Source organism: Microplitis demolitor, chromosome 10 (genome assembly GCF_026212275.2).
Source record: "Microplitis demolitor isolate Queensland-Clemson2020A chromosome 10, iyMicDemo2.1a, whole genome shotgun sequence".
NCBI classification, from domain to species: Eukaryota; Metazoa; Arthropoda; class Insecta; order Hymenoptera; family Braconidae; genus Microplitis; species Microplitis demolitor.
The window spans coordinates 15,375,700-15,390,629 of NC_068554.1; positions in this window are offsets into that span (position 1 = coordinate 15,375,700).

Consider the following 14,930-nt stretch of genomic DNA (forward strand, 5'->3'; position numbering starts at 1 on the left):
GATCCCGGCGTTTATTGCGACCACCCGCAGTGGATAACCCCAACCCGAATAAAATCATCCTGATTTCATCATCAGGTCGCGTCAGCATCCATGTGAGCTCAGTTTCTGGCACTGGAGTAGAGGTGTCATGTGATCCGACATCCCTAGCCGTCCGTGACGCTCGTCCGCGCCCCCGGCTCCTGTGCCCAGGGTCAGTCGCATGGGCAAGGTGGGAGTCTTCACCCACGATCTCTACTTCTCGGCCAGAACGATTCACTGGACCGCGTATGATCTCGTCTTCGGTCTCGGCGATCAAAGCATCCTGATGTTCATTATTATTCGCGGATTCAACCGCGCTCGCATTTTCGTTCGCGTTATTATCCTCACCCGGAATGAATTCATCGTCCGTAGCGCCACCTCGTACGCGTATCAAAGATGCCCGCGCGATCAACTGATCGGTTTCAGCAAAGATCCTTTCCCACGCGTTCATTTTTATTATTTGTAAATATGTAAATGTATAAATTAAATGAGACAAATATATGTAAAATTAAATGTGTATAAAAAGTCTTCAGAATTATTTTTATCCGCCAATTAAATTTTTATTTTTGGTTTTGCTCCTCCGTGGAACCTCGCAAATTTTATTTTTATTCAAATAATTTATCGATTTAAAATTATTGACCCCCTGGCCCCACGTTGGGCGCCATATAACGTTAACCTTAATTAATTTCCGCGACGGAGACGCAGATTAACCGGTAAACCGTATGCGGTCACCCACGTGTGAAAATAAAAATAATAAGTAATAATAAATAAATGATTTTAAATGTTTCCTCCAAATTAAAATAAATAATAAGTTGTAAACAATAATGAAATTATAAATAATGAACTTTTGGAGTGCCTGAACCAGCTCCTCAGGCTGGGTTAGTGCACGCAGGCGCCAGACCGTTTATCCCAAAACGGACAAAATCTAATTCAGGGGGAAAATCTGCAAGGGAAATCCGAGCAAGTGACACACGACAAAGCGGACAAACAATTGAGGAAAATTAAATAAAATGAATATTAATAAGGAAGAAAAAAAAAGAAAAATAGTAAATATATAATAAATAATTATATTACAAATAATAAATAAACCGGAAGAATTAAATAAAGCAATAGGGAAAAGATCCAGGAAAATAAATATTGAATTTTCCCCGACAGCTGTTGGTTTCCGTGTTTTAATTTTAAACAATAAGCAATATAATCAATAATGTTTTACAATCAATAGTTTATGTTAAATCAACCACAATAATAACACTCGGTGGTTATAAAAAAAACAAATAATATCACATAAATTCAATCCAAAATAATTATAATATGATTTACTTAACACTGTTAATTTTATTATTCAATAGAAAAAAAAACCAATTATTTTACTTAAATTTGTTTCATACAAATAAATAAAATGATACTAATAATCTTACTTTGTTTTATCTCTCAACACGCTTGAGAGAGAGAAAGACACGGAACTTTTCCTCACTCATACTCAAAATAATAAATTTTTCTCTTTTAAATAATTTATAATAAAAATTCAATAATATTATTGACCGCTGGGGTACCAGATAATCAAAATAAAATAATACAATGCTATTCAATTACGCCAAATAATAATAAACGTAAGTAATAATTGATAATCTTATACAAATATTCTAAGTAAAATAGAAAAATAATAAGTATGTTAACTCGGGAATTTTTCATCCGAGTGCTGACATCAGTGTCTGAGGAATTTATAAGTAATGCGTGTATCGTATAGATATATACACCACCAATATGTATATCTATATATATATATATATATATATATATATACCGGCAACGTTTTACGACGTTGCGTACGCTTTTTAATATATATATATTTAACCGCCAAATATTTTCAATAACCTATCAAATAATATTTAATGATAATTAATAATAATTCTATCAAGTATCATTCAGTAAATAAATAATAACTACAAATAAACAATTTTCTCCGCGGCGACCAACAACTACCGGGGGAGGCTAGCACGTGATAGTGTATTATCCAGCGAAATAAATACAAAGTACTTACTCGAAATCAGCAATAATCAGCAAAAGAAATAATAATCAATATTATAATGATGAAATAATAATATTTAGTATTCAACTTAATTCACCCAGTGAACTTTACTTATTTTAAACAAAAAAATAGAAATTTTAGTACAACAAAAAAAATCACGTCCGTACACAACGCTTGTCCGTATCTTTCTAACTAATTATCTTAACCTCCACCTGTTGGTCGTCGCATACATGACACTACTGTCCCCTTAATTTTATTACAATTACATTTGTCAGCCCTGGGCCTCAATTAAATTAAATAAATATAAAATATAAACGTAAATCCTCAGACCACTGAATGATACATAGTTAATCAATAAGATATATGAAATATTACTCTATCTCCTCCACATCGGATAATAAATTAAATAATAGCAACGCAACTAATAAACATCCATTCACGTCATCAGTTGGATGACAAGTTTAAATAAAGTAATGTGTTGTCAATTTTTGGGGCATAATATAATGCTGGATTATGCATCCCAATTAATTCAAAATTATACATACATAATTAAAACAAACAAAAGTCACGCGTTTGTGCTTAAATCATAAATTATAAAAATAAAAATAAATTAAATCACACATGTGCTCTCTCATACCCTTCGCGCATGCGCGAGCACCGTGTACGGACTGCCATCTCATCGGCGAAATGGCGGAATGCCCGCGCAACGATTCAAATTCAAATTTGTAATTAAAATAATTAACTTAAAACTAAATAAAGTCAAATAATTTGAATCGTTACGTGACAAGTTCAAATCTTTTAAATTTAACTAAGACTTTTTAATTTCATATCTCAGTTTTTTATAACTTAATTCATTGTTGAAACTTCAAAATTTTTTAGCTGTCATCCCGCTTTAGGTTTTGTTAGTCTATTTCCAAGATTTTTAAAAAAGTTTTTCTTTATAACATTTATGAATGAGGTAATAAATTAAAAAATTTTATGGACTTTTTTTATCAACCATTATGCAGTTTTTACAAATAATCTTACGTTGTTTGGTCGTATCTAAATTATTTCACAAGATATTATGATTCACTCACCCGCACAGCTTCATGTTCACTCAGAAATTGCCGTTGGATACAATTTTTTAGAACTCCATTGTATAAAATTTTACATAATTATATAAAATTACATAAAATTTTATCTAATTATATAAAATTTTTTCGACCGAATGTATAAATATGTATGATTATATATAAGATAACATAATTATGTATATTTATATAAACATATATATATATATATATATATAAGTTTATAATTATACATATTTATATATAATGACATTAGAAAGAGTTATACAATTATATATAAATATATATCGTTATATTATTTTTTTTATTTTCTTTTTCTTTAACTGTACAACTTATTAGTTTTTTACAGAATATATCATCCCTTGCTTCTTAATTTTCTAAGCTCATTATTCCTTTATACCCTATTTGTGCGGCTGTGGCCCGACTTGTGCTTATACTGTACTACATCATCACGGTGATGACCCGCTACCTCCCTTGCAATGGAGGTGCACTGGCATAGGAAAACCACAGAGAAAACCTAGCCAGTACAGCTCGGTTTGGGTAAAGCTCAAGTGATCAAAAAATTCCCATTTTACCGATCACTGGATCTTTCATCCCGCACCTAATGGTCAGAGGCCTTCGTTCGAACCCGATGCGTGGCTAAACGGTCACCCAGCCAAGTAGTAATCATGCTCGATGCTACTTAACTCCGGTGATTGCCCGAGCCACGCGCGTGCCGAACGGCTGCCTCAGCCGCTTATATATCGTTATTTAAAACTATATATAAATTGATATAATTATATATGTTTATGTATAGAAAGTTTGAAATAATTAGTTATGCCATATATAACGTATATCTACCGAATTTTCGCGACGGAGACGCGAACTCCCTCGATATAGCGTATGAGGTCGCCCACGCGTGATAATAATAATAATAAATAATAATAAACGATTTGAAATGATAAATATCGAGACCAGATTAATATAAAATACAAAAATTTGAATAATGATTAAATTATAAATGATAGTTAAATGTCGTGCCTGGACCAGCTCCTCAGGCTGGGTTAGTGCACGCAGGCGCCAGACCGTTTATCCTAAAACGGACAAAATTTAATTCAGGGGAAAATCTGCGAGGGAAAATCCGAGCAAGTGACTCGTGGCAAAGCGGACAAACAATTGAAAGAAATAAAATGAATAATAAAAAAAAGAAAAATAGTAAATATATTATAAATAATTATAATACAAATAATAAATAAGATCAGAAAGGTGAAATAACGCAGTAGGAAAAGATCCAGGGAAAATAAATATTAAATTTTCCCCGACAGCTGTTGGTTTCCGAGTTTTTAATTTATATAAACAATATAAATTTTAATGATATTTTACACAATATTTCATTTCAGGTAAACATAGAACAATAATAACACTCGGTGATTATGAAAAAAAAAAAAATAACATTACATAAACTCAACCCAAAATAAATGTACTTTAATTTAATTAACAATATTAATTTTAATATTAAATAAAAGAAACCAATTATTACATCCGAATGTATCCAATATAATAAATAATACTAATACTCTTATTATATTTACTCTCTCAGCACTCGTCAGAGGGAGAAAGACACGGAGTTTATCTTCACTCACACTCAAAATGATAAATTCCTCGGTATGAAACAAATTTATAAATTTATAAAAATATAAAGTTAAATTAGAATTTTAGTATAAAAATCTCAGTAATAATTTTTGACCGCTGGGGTACGCATAACTAAATAAATCACAGAATATAAAGTTACTTAATTATTTTAAATAATAATAAATATAAATAATAATTGATAATATCGTACAGATATTTTAAATAAAAATAATTCGGGAATCTTTCACCCGAGTGCTGACATCAGTACTTGAGGAATTTACTCAAGCACTGTATGCGCTCTATAGCTGTATATACTATACGTGTACATATAGGTATACCGGCAACGCTTTCCCAACGCTGCACTCAACTCATATATATATATATATATATATATATATATATATATATATATATATATATATATATATATATATATATATATATATATATATATATATATATATATATATATATATGCGCAATAATATCAGAATAAATCCACCAATAATAAATGATAATAATAATTAATGATAATTATAAACAACGCAAATCATATATCATCCAGTATCAATCATTAATAAATTAATTTCCCTCACCGCGGCGACCAACAACTACCGGGGGAGGTTATCACGTGAGAAAATATGCCGTGAAAGAAATTCAAAGTACTTACTCAAAATTCTCCAATGATAAAAAGAAATAATATATTTTGTAGCAAATATCAATCTAATTCGCCCGGTGAATTAACTCAATTAACTATCTTTGTCTTTATCAATAACTGATCAATCCACAATTATCCGAATAATAATGTTTAGCGTCTATCCACGATGCTAGTCCGTATGTTTCTAAATTAATTCTCTCAACCTCCACCTGTTGGTCGTCGCACACGTGGCACCACCGTCGCCCTTAATTTCTATCATAATTATTTTTTTCTAGCCCTGGGCCTAGTTTTAAATTAAAATTATAAAATATCCAAACAATTCCTGGACATCTGAATGATACATAATTAATTAATTAAATATATGAACTATTTATATATAACTTATTCCTATTTTTATTGTACCCGGTAACTGAAATAGTAATTATTCAAAATTATTAAATTGACATCGGAATTATTAGCCAAGGTATCGATTTACCGTTACCCGGCGGTCAATATTGTCAACTAACTGACATCCTTAGTCGGATGACAAGTTTCAATCAAATAATACATTAAACAATCGTTGGGGCATAATGCTACGCTGGATTATGCATCCCAACGGTTCAAAAATCATAAACAAAAACTTAAAATTAATATAAACCAATTATTTGTATTTTTAAATCATAAATTAAAATCTATTCACCCATGTGCTCACTCATACTCAGCGCGCATGCGCTAGCACTGTGCACGGAACGCTGTCTCCATCAGCGAAATGGCGGAATGCCCGCGTAACGGTTCAAATTCAATTATATAATTAAAATATTCAACTTATAACTAAATAAAAATTAAATAATTTGAATCGTTACGTGACACATATATAATTATACAAAATTATATATAATTTTATTTAATAATAAATGTAATTTTATATATTTATATATAATTACATAAAATTATATATAATTTTATATGATTATATCTTATTATATATAATTTTTTTTTCCGGGTTATTTAGTACGCATAGAACGACGATATCAAAAGTATTTTATGATACTTTAATGTACTTAGCTGGTACATCCAAGCAGTTTTTAATTTGGCCAACGAACGAAACAGTTCAAGCAACTATGCCTGATGCCTTTAAAAAATCATACAAGGATTGCAGAGCCATTATTGATTGTACCAAATTTCATGTAGAACAACCCTCTAAAATAGACCACCGAGTACAATTTTATTTAAATTATAAAAAAGGATTTAGACTCACAATTCTCGTTTGTTGTACACCAGCAGGATACATTATATATGTATCACGCTGCTATGGTAGAAGAGCAACGGATTGTCAAATAACAAGCATATGTGGCTATGCTACATATGATCTAGCATACTAGATCTTCTCGAACCTAGAGACCAAGTCATTGCAGATAACGGATTTCCTCAAGTTAAAACACAATTGGATGAAACTGGACGAGGAATATTAATTGTAATACCACCATTTTCGCATGGAATTTTTTCTGAAGAATAGATAGAAGAAACTTATAAGGTAGAAGTGTTAGAATTCATATAGAGAGAGTAATACAAAAAATCCGTACGTACAAAATTGTTGATAAATTTACGATCGAGATGTTACCTTACTGTGATGCCATTATATTCATGTGTTGCATACTGGTAAATCTATAATCACCAATAATTAAAGATATTGAAAAACTAACAGTGAATTTTTTGCATCCTTGAACATTACATTTAATGTATGTATTTATAAACATTTATTAGACATATATTTTAATATATTTACTCTGTTTTAAATTATATTATTTTCATTTATATAAACAAATATAAATTTCTGAAAGAACAAACATGCATATCTTTTAACTATTCTAAAACTTAATCAATCAGCCTTCACAGTAATCCTCCTTAGTAGCTAGTTTTTAACAAAAAATCCTAAATTGCAGCATTTTTTTTTAGTATTAGTAAGTCATTGTTGTAAGTAATACATGAAGTAGAAAAATTTCATAGTCGGAATCAGCTTCTTTAAGAAATTATCATTCCTTATTACACTAATTAAGTAACTACCTTTCGGTGACCAAACATAAAAATCACAGATATTTAGACCAGTGACATACAACAATACTTGACATTGAGTATAATAAATATTGGTTTCCTTTAAATATCCTTGACCTTTATCCATGTATAAATACCCAACATTGAATTTACTGATTTTTGGATCAAAGACTGGTTTGGATGCATATGTTGATGGGCATTTAATTTCTAAAACTTTAATGATTTCATCATTCTTAATAACTAAACCATCAACACTAGCGCATAACCAAGATTGTAATGGTTTTACAAATAATCCAATTGATATCACATCAACAGAAAGTTTAAGTGAGTACTCAACAATTGCTTTTCCTTCATTTTTTAAACCGTATTCCATCGACTTTATTGGATTTAAAGTTGACTTTGGGTTAATTAAATCATAAGCTAAAGTTTGAGAATCCTTTTTTTTCATAGTTTTTATTTTATGTGTTTTTGATGATGTACTTAGTCGGACATGACGAGCTGAATACCACTCTGGGTTCTCACTTTGGTTTATTGTCTCCAGACACAACTTAACAATTTGATAGTTATATAATTTCATATTTTCACAGTACACTGAGAAAAAAAAATATTTTTATTGAGAATATTTACTTGATGTAAGAACATATATTCTTGATAATTTTCAAGAATATGTAATTTTGTCTCAAGAATTCGTAGAATTGAAGGAAATAATTTTTATTTACTAACTACTTCTGTATTTTAAGTCAAAAATATTCGTCATACAGTGTTAAATATAACCACGGGTGGCGTTGCGCGCGCTTGTCCTCGGAGCGAATTGCGCAAATATAAGAAATATCGCAAGAAGAACATTTTCGAAATTTTTTTTTTTTTTTTTTGAGAGTCTACGGGCTGTGGAAAATTTGTTTCTGCTAAACTAATCCATAGGTCAGTTAGCGAATTTAATCAGCTTTAATTTGCAGTTTTTTAGAGACTCGTACAACAACATGTCACTTAGATATCAGCCTTCAAACGAAAAATGGTCGTCTTGGGTTTGATCATCGATATTTCAGGTACCAACCCATGCAGGAGCTGCCAGAGTTGAACGAAGGAGCAATCCTTGGTTAAGCTCTGGGGAACCTAGCTTTGGGACGTCTACATTGGCCCACGCTTGGGTAAAGAATGGTTACTCAATCCTGGTCATTCCGATCATTGGCCGAGTCTAGGCCTGGACTGGGTTCCCCTATCTTGTTATTCAATAGAAATCCAGGCTTGGGCTAGGACTGGGTAACTTAGCCTTGGCCATTCAATGGCAACCCAGATTTGGGCCAAGGTAGGATTATCCAAGTTCGGTTATACCTATAGTTACCCATCCTTAGGCCAGAATTGGCTAACCCATGTTTTTCTATTAATTATTCAATTAATTTATCATTATAATTTTTCAAATTAATAATTATTTATTTTTGATAAAAAATAAGTTTTAATGAATAAATATTTCAACATTCCGATTAAAATTATTTACAACTAATAGTTAGAAAAAGTTGTAGTCAGTTATTATTTGCAGTCAACAACCGTAATTTTATAATTTTACTTATACAAATTAATTTAAGTAAGAAATAACTCATGAATTATTATAATAAATGTTATTTTTAATGATACGACTGTCCTATTTCAAAACACAGTAAGTGATAAATTTTTCAAAATCAATTTTTTAGTATTTTCAGTTTCAATGGAGTTTTGTGAACATGATTCTATACATATTTCAAAAATTTTATTTTTTTCAGTTACTGTGTTTTGAAATTGGACAGCCGAATAGTGGTAGAGCAAGAGAATTCAACTGGGTTCTTGATAAATAATTAATTAAATTCAATAAACTTTACTGTTTAAAATAATGTAATTATGATAAAAATAATAGGAAATGTTTTTTTTTTTTTAAACCAAAATATTAATTAAATTCCTTTTTATATTTCATAAAACCGAGTGGGTATAGTAAAATGAATTAGTAGAACATATAAAAGTTTCAGTTCAACATTAGTAGGTTCGTCGAGTAGCTACCGTTCAAACCCAGCGATCAGAAGGACGAAAGTTCGTGCCCAGAGCCTAGCAAAATTTTCACTGAGTTTTTTTCACGTCATTTACCTAACTTAAATAGTTTAAACGTTAACGACCACAAACTCTATTAGGATAATAATAATAAAAATTTTTTTAATTGAATTTATATGTTTTGTTTTTGATGCATGGGCCAAATCTGTCAACTAAGCCTAGGCTAGGTCTGGCAAGCAAGCATGGGTCAGGGTTGGCAACCAGGCTTGGCACGATGTTATCATTCTAGACTTCTACCAAGCTTGGACCAAGGCTGGCTTACAAGTTTGGCCCAGAGTTCTACATAGTTGATCCAAGCCTGGGCCCGTTGTACTTTCCTGTCTGGGAGTGATCGCACAGTAAAATTGAGGGTGACTTGAATGAATTCACCACATGTATCTTTAATTATTGTTTAGAAAAATGTTTTTTTTTTATATTTTTAGCATCCATTAAAAGTAAGTACACAAAAATGTCTTTTTTTTGTTTTTTAGTAAATCATCCGTTACTCTGTAAATATCGATGAAACGACTAATGTTGCCAAGTAGGGGAAAGTCGGGTCAATTGAACCATGAGGCAATTGAACCAGTAAGCTTAAAAAATCGAAAAAATTTAGAAAATGAGTCGTCCTCTCGGAATTATATTTAAATACATTAAACCTTAGTCTGATTAAAATTTCGTACCAATATGATGATTTAATTATAAAAAATGCAAGTTTTTGTGTTTTTAGGCATCTTAACTTTGTTTTTCAGCTCTTGATAAATTGTTTAATAATTTTCAAATTTTCAAATGTAATCTTAAAATTTTTTTTGTAATACCTTCTTACATGTATTAGTCATAAATTTCTAACTTTACTTCCAGTAAAATGGTTCTTGAATATTTTTTTTTAAACTGATTATTTCAATAAAATCATATGGGGTCAATTGAACCAGTACTCTCGGGGACGGTTGAACTACACGAATCACACTGTAAGCATCAGATATGCACGCGCATCTTGACAGAATGTGAAAACAAGCGAAACTAACCAAGAAAAAAAAATAATTATACTGCCAGAAGTTTCAAAAGAGATTGTTATAACATACAATGTTATATAAAATAATAAATATTATTAGAAGTGTTGTAATTTTAGTTTTAGTCTGTAATGAAAAGTAAATTATTCATTTAAGTCATTCGTTTGTGGTTCTAATACTCTTGGTTCGATTGCCCTCGCAAAGGGGACAATTGGACCATTTGATGCAGTTGTACATTTTCATATTTATTTAAAATTTTCATCATTTGTTAAGTTATGCGCTTATGAGAAATGATAGTCTATATAATGAATTATAATTTCGTGAAAAAAAAAAAGTTATCATTTTGCTTTTATTAATATAAAAAAAAATGCTAAAAAATTTTTGGTTCAATTGACCCTACTCTCCCCTACTTTTTAACTTCCTGCTGAGAAAATGATTAATTTTCAAAAATTCGGAAAGTTATTGGTTTCACCCCGATTTTCGAAAATCGAGTTTTCATCAGATGTCGACGTTTTGAGGTCCTAGGAAGCTATTCTGACTATTTTCAGAAGGATGTCCGAGTGTGTGTGTGTGTGTTTGGATGTAAGCTCTTAATATCTCTTAAATGAACTGACCGATTAAAGTGTTTGAGGTGGCAATCAAAAGAGGTTATTAGCCGTCAACTTTTCTGAAAATTTCGAATCGATCGATCTAATAGACTCTAAGATATGGAAGAAAATTTTTTTTTCAGTTTTTTTGAAATTTTTTAGAATTGGCTCGACTGATCATTTTTAAAATCTAATTAGCACAATAATTCAATAAAACGTGTCGATTGCCACCTCAACCATCTCAATCGGTTAATTCGTTCGTAAGATATCGAGAAAGAAAGAAATGCTAAAAACGGTTTTACCGAAAACAATGGCATGCAATAGTATTTTTGAGCTTGAAGAGCTCGAAAATATATTCAGAACAATGTCTCGAGCTCAAGGATCTTGAAAACTGCGGGAAATTTTAGGGCTGGCCCGCCGGGTTCGCCGATAGACAGATTTTTTAGCTTATTGTACCCCAAATAACCCTGTAAATTTTTTAATTGATCTATCAAACCGTTTTTTGGGCTTGATCGATCGAAATTTTGCTAAACAATTAAAGGAACAAGTTTGTTTCCTTTAATTGTGCAATAATAATCCAAATGAAAAAATTCTTTTTTTTTTTTTACTTTCCTTTCAGTACCTGGTGGTTTCAAATCACGGTGGAAACACGGTGGGTTTGTGCCATTTTACCTTCGAGATCACAAGGTGTTGCCACAGTGGTTCCACGGTGTACTCAGAAAATCAGTTACACAGTGTGACCACGGTGGTCACATCGCGTAATGACAGTAAAAACACCGTGTATACATAGTAGTAAAATGGTACAAACCCACCGTGGATCACGGTGTTTACACTTCCACGGTGTTTTGACTGATTAAATTTTGGAATCAATCCATCGAGCAAATTACAAGTTATCCAAAAAAAAAAAACATTTTTGAAAAAATTTTATTTTTGGAATATCTCCAAACGCACTGTATCGATCAAGTTCAATTTTTTACAACTTGTAGGACTTAATAAGCCGTGCCAAATGCCTTCTTGGATATCCAATTTGGTTCATCCCTTCAAAAGTTACAGAATATTTACATACGTACATACGTACGAACACATATACACACATACACACACTCGGGCATCATCTTGAGATCAGTCATCGTAGCTTACTATAACCTTTAACTGTCAAGATCTATTACACAGAAAAAACAGTTAACTTGGTTCAAGAAAAATATTGTCTTCCAAATTTTTTTCTTGATTCAATAAAAATGAAACACTGGATTGAAAACTCTTTTTTGGTTCAAGACAGTAAATTTTCTTGCTCCAAAAAAATTTATTTTTGAAGTGAAATTGAAAATTTCTTGGTTTAAGGAAAAAAATCCTTGTAGGTGAATGTACTTGGAGTTGGTGTTGAATTTATTAAATTTAGATATGCGGACGATAACTGTTGAATATTGAAACAGTTATCGCTTTTTGAAGTCGCTAGAATTTCGAGACTAGAATGTTTGGTTGATGTTGATTCCGAATTTTTTGTCAACACTGAATTCTAATTTTCAATTAATTCGGATGAAATGTCTGTTGTTAAATTTATGGTTAAATGTGGTAAAATTTCTTCATCATAATTATCAATTGAATTAATTAGCAAATTCGAGTTATCTTCAGTAATTGTACACAGAGTTATTGTTGATGACTTTTTTTGAACTCGGCTGAGTAGTAGCTTATGGTAAGATTTCGACGTGAGAATTTTCCGTTCTTCTTTTGCATGATTGCTGTACTAAGTTACCCATACAAAGTTTGGAAACCGGCCCTTGGATGGCCCATCGCCGGGCGAAGTATGATGATTAACGGCCGGTCATTGGCAATTTCTAATAGCTCATGAACGGCTAAATATACAAATGATAACCTCGGCCCATTAATGGCGCTCGATTATCGGCTGATTAATGGCAGCCGGCAATCAGCCAAGCATGCAAATGAATTTAATTTAAAAAAAGTTTTTTTTTTATTAACCTAATAGAATTCATGATCATTAATTTTTAAACTATTTAAGTGGGGTAAATGATGTGAAAGAAACTCGGTGAAAATTCTGCTGGGCTCTGGGCGCGAACTGCCGTCCTTCTGATTACTGGGTCCGAACGATGGCTACTGGACGAAACTGCTAATATTGAAATGACACTTTTGAAAGATCTACATATTCATTCTACTACAACCACTCGATTTTATAAAACATCAAGAGCAATTTAATTATTATTTTTGATTATTTAGAAAAAAAAAATAAGAATTTCGTACTATTTTATTATAATTACATAATTTTTAAAAATAAAACTTATTAAATTAAATTAATTATTTATCAAGAACCCAGTTGAATTATCTTGCTCTACCACCATTATTAAAAATAACATTTATTATAAAAATGTATGTATTATTTTTTTATTAAATTAATTTTTATAAATAAAGTTATAAAATTGCGGTTTGTTATGTCCGGATTTAATTAATTAATAATAATTAATTTATTGGGAATGGTCGCGTGGGCCTCAAGTGGGAGGCACCGGGCAAACAGGGTGATTTTCCTAGAGGATTAGCTCTAGGTTTTATTTTTATTGTGGGAACTCGAACGATAAACCCCGTGGGGGCCTCTCAATAGTTTCGATGCAGAATTTGGATGCAATAAGTTAGTGAAATTGATAATTCCACTTACCTTTCGTTGTTCGCTGCTTACTGGCAAATTGGTTTTTGGACTGCAACTCTCGTGAACGGCTTCTGTTGGTCTCTGGTCGAAAGATGATTTGGTCCAGGGAAAAAGGATGGGGTTCTTAATATTAGAAATAATCTAATATGCCGGTTTTCCCAATGATAGAGGTTTATTGAAATATTTCCCTATGGGCTCGCCGTACTCAGTTCACAAGATGTTATATTGTTCTTAACACTAAAGTTCTTTCTTTAACTTAAATCTCTTGGATTTACACTTAACTATTAGACTTAATTATGGCTTTTACACTTTAAATTTATTGAGTCTTTAGCTCATATGAGTTCGGTCTGAATCTCCGACTCCAGCAATTCACTCGGACGACAATCGCTATTTTCACACTTAACAATTATTATAAAAATCACTTCCCGTGAGGTGATTTTCGAATAAGAAAGTATATTTTTGAAAAGACAATTTGGAATCGAAATTTTAACGGTAACAAGCAACTTGCCACGCCTCCTCGAGTGCAATATCGAGACGATCTTCCCGTGGGATTTTATAGGATACTTGACTGGTTAGATTTTATGAATGAAAATGAAACTAATCGGTTTAAGAGAAATAGAAAATAGAAAAAGGGTTGCCTAAACGTAACACGGTTTAGAACTCACGCGGGCCAGCAAGGAAGATACATTAACTTCTGAAGCGTCATAGGCTGCTGCACCATGGTGTTCGTTGTTTTTATCATCTCGGTTTGCGGTTCTGGAGGGAATAATTTAGAATGCATAATTGGATGAATTTAGAATACAGACAAGTGTAATTTCCTGATTGGAGGAAACGTTCACGACGTGCAACGAGGTGCTGGCCGAGGTTGCTATCCCTAAAATTGTTAACGCTGCACTTTACAGCGAGCGCGGCAAAGAGGCTCCTTTAAATATACGGCAAGCCGGATATAACAGGTTGTTGGTTGCAAATAATAACGAACTAAAAAATATTTTAACTGTTAGTTGTAAATAACTTTAATCGGAAAATTAAAATATATTATTAATTAAAAATTAATTTGAATCCAAAAAAAAATAATTATTAATTAAAGAAAACTATAATAATAAGTTATTTGTATAATTAATAATTGATTAGTAGATTTTTTTATATAACAAAGTCATGGACCACTAATTCACTAACAGTATCCTAACGTTGCGAAACGATAATCGGCC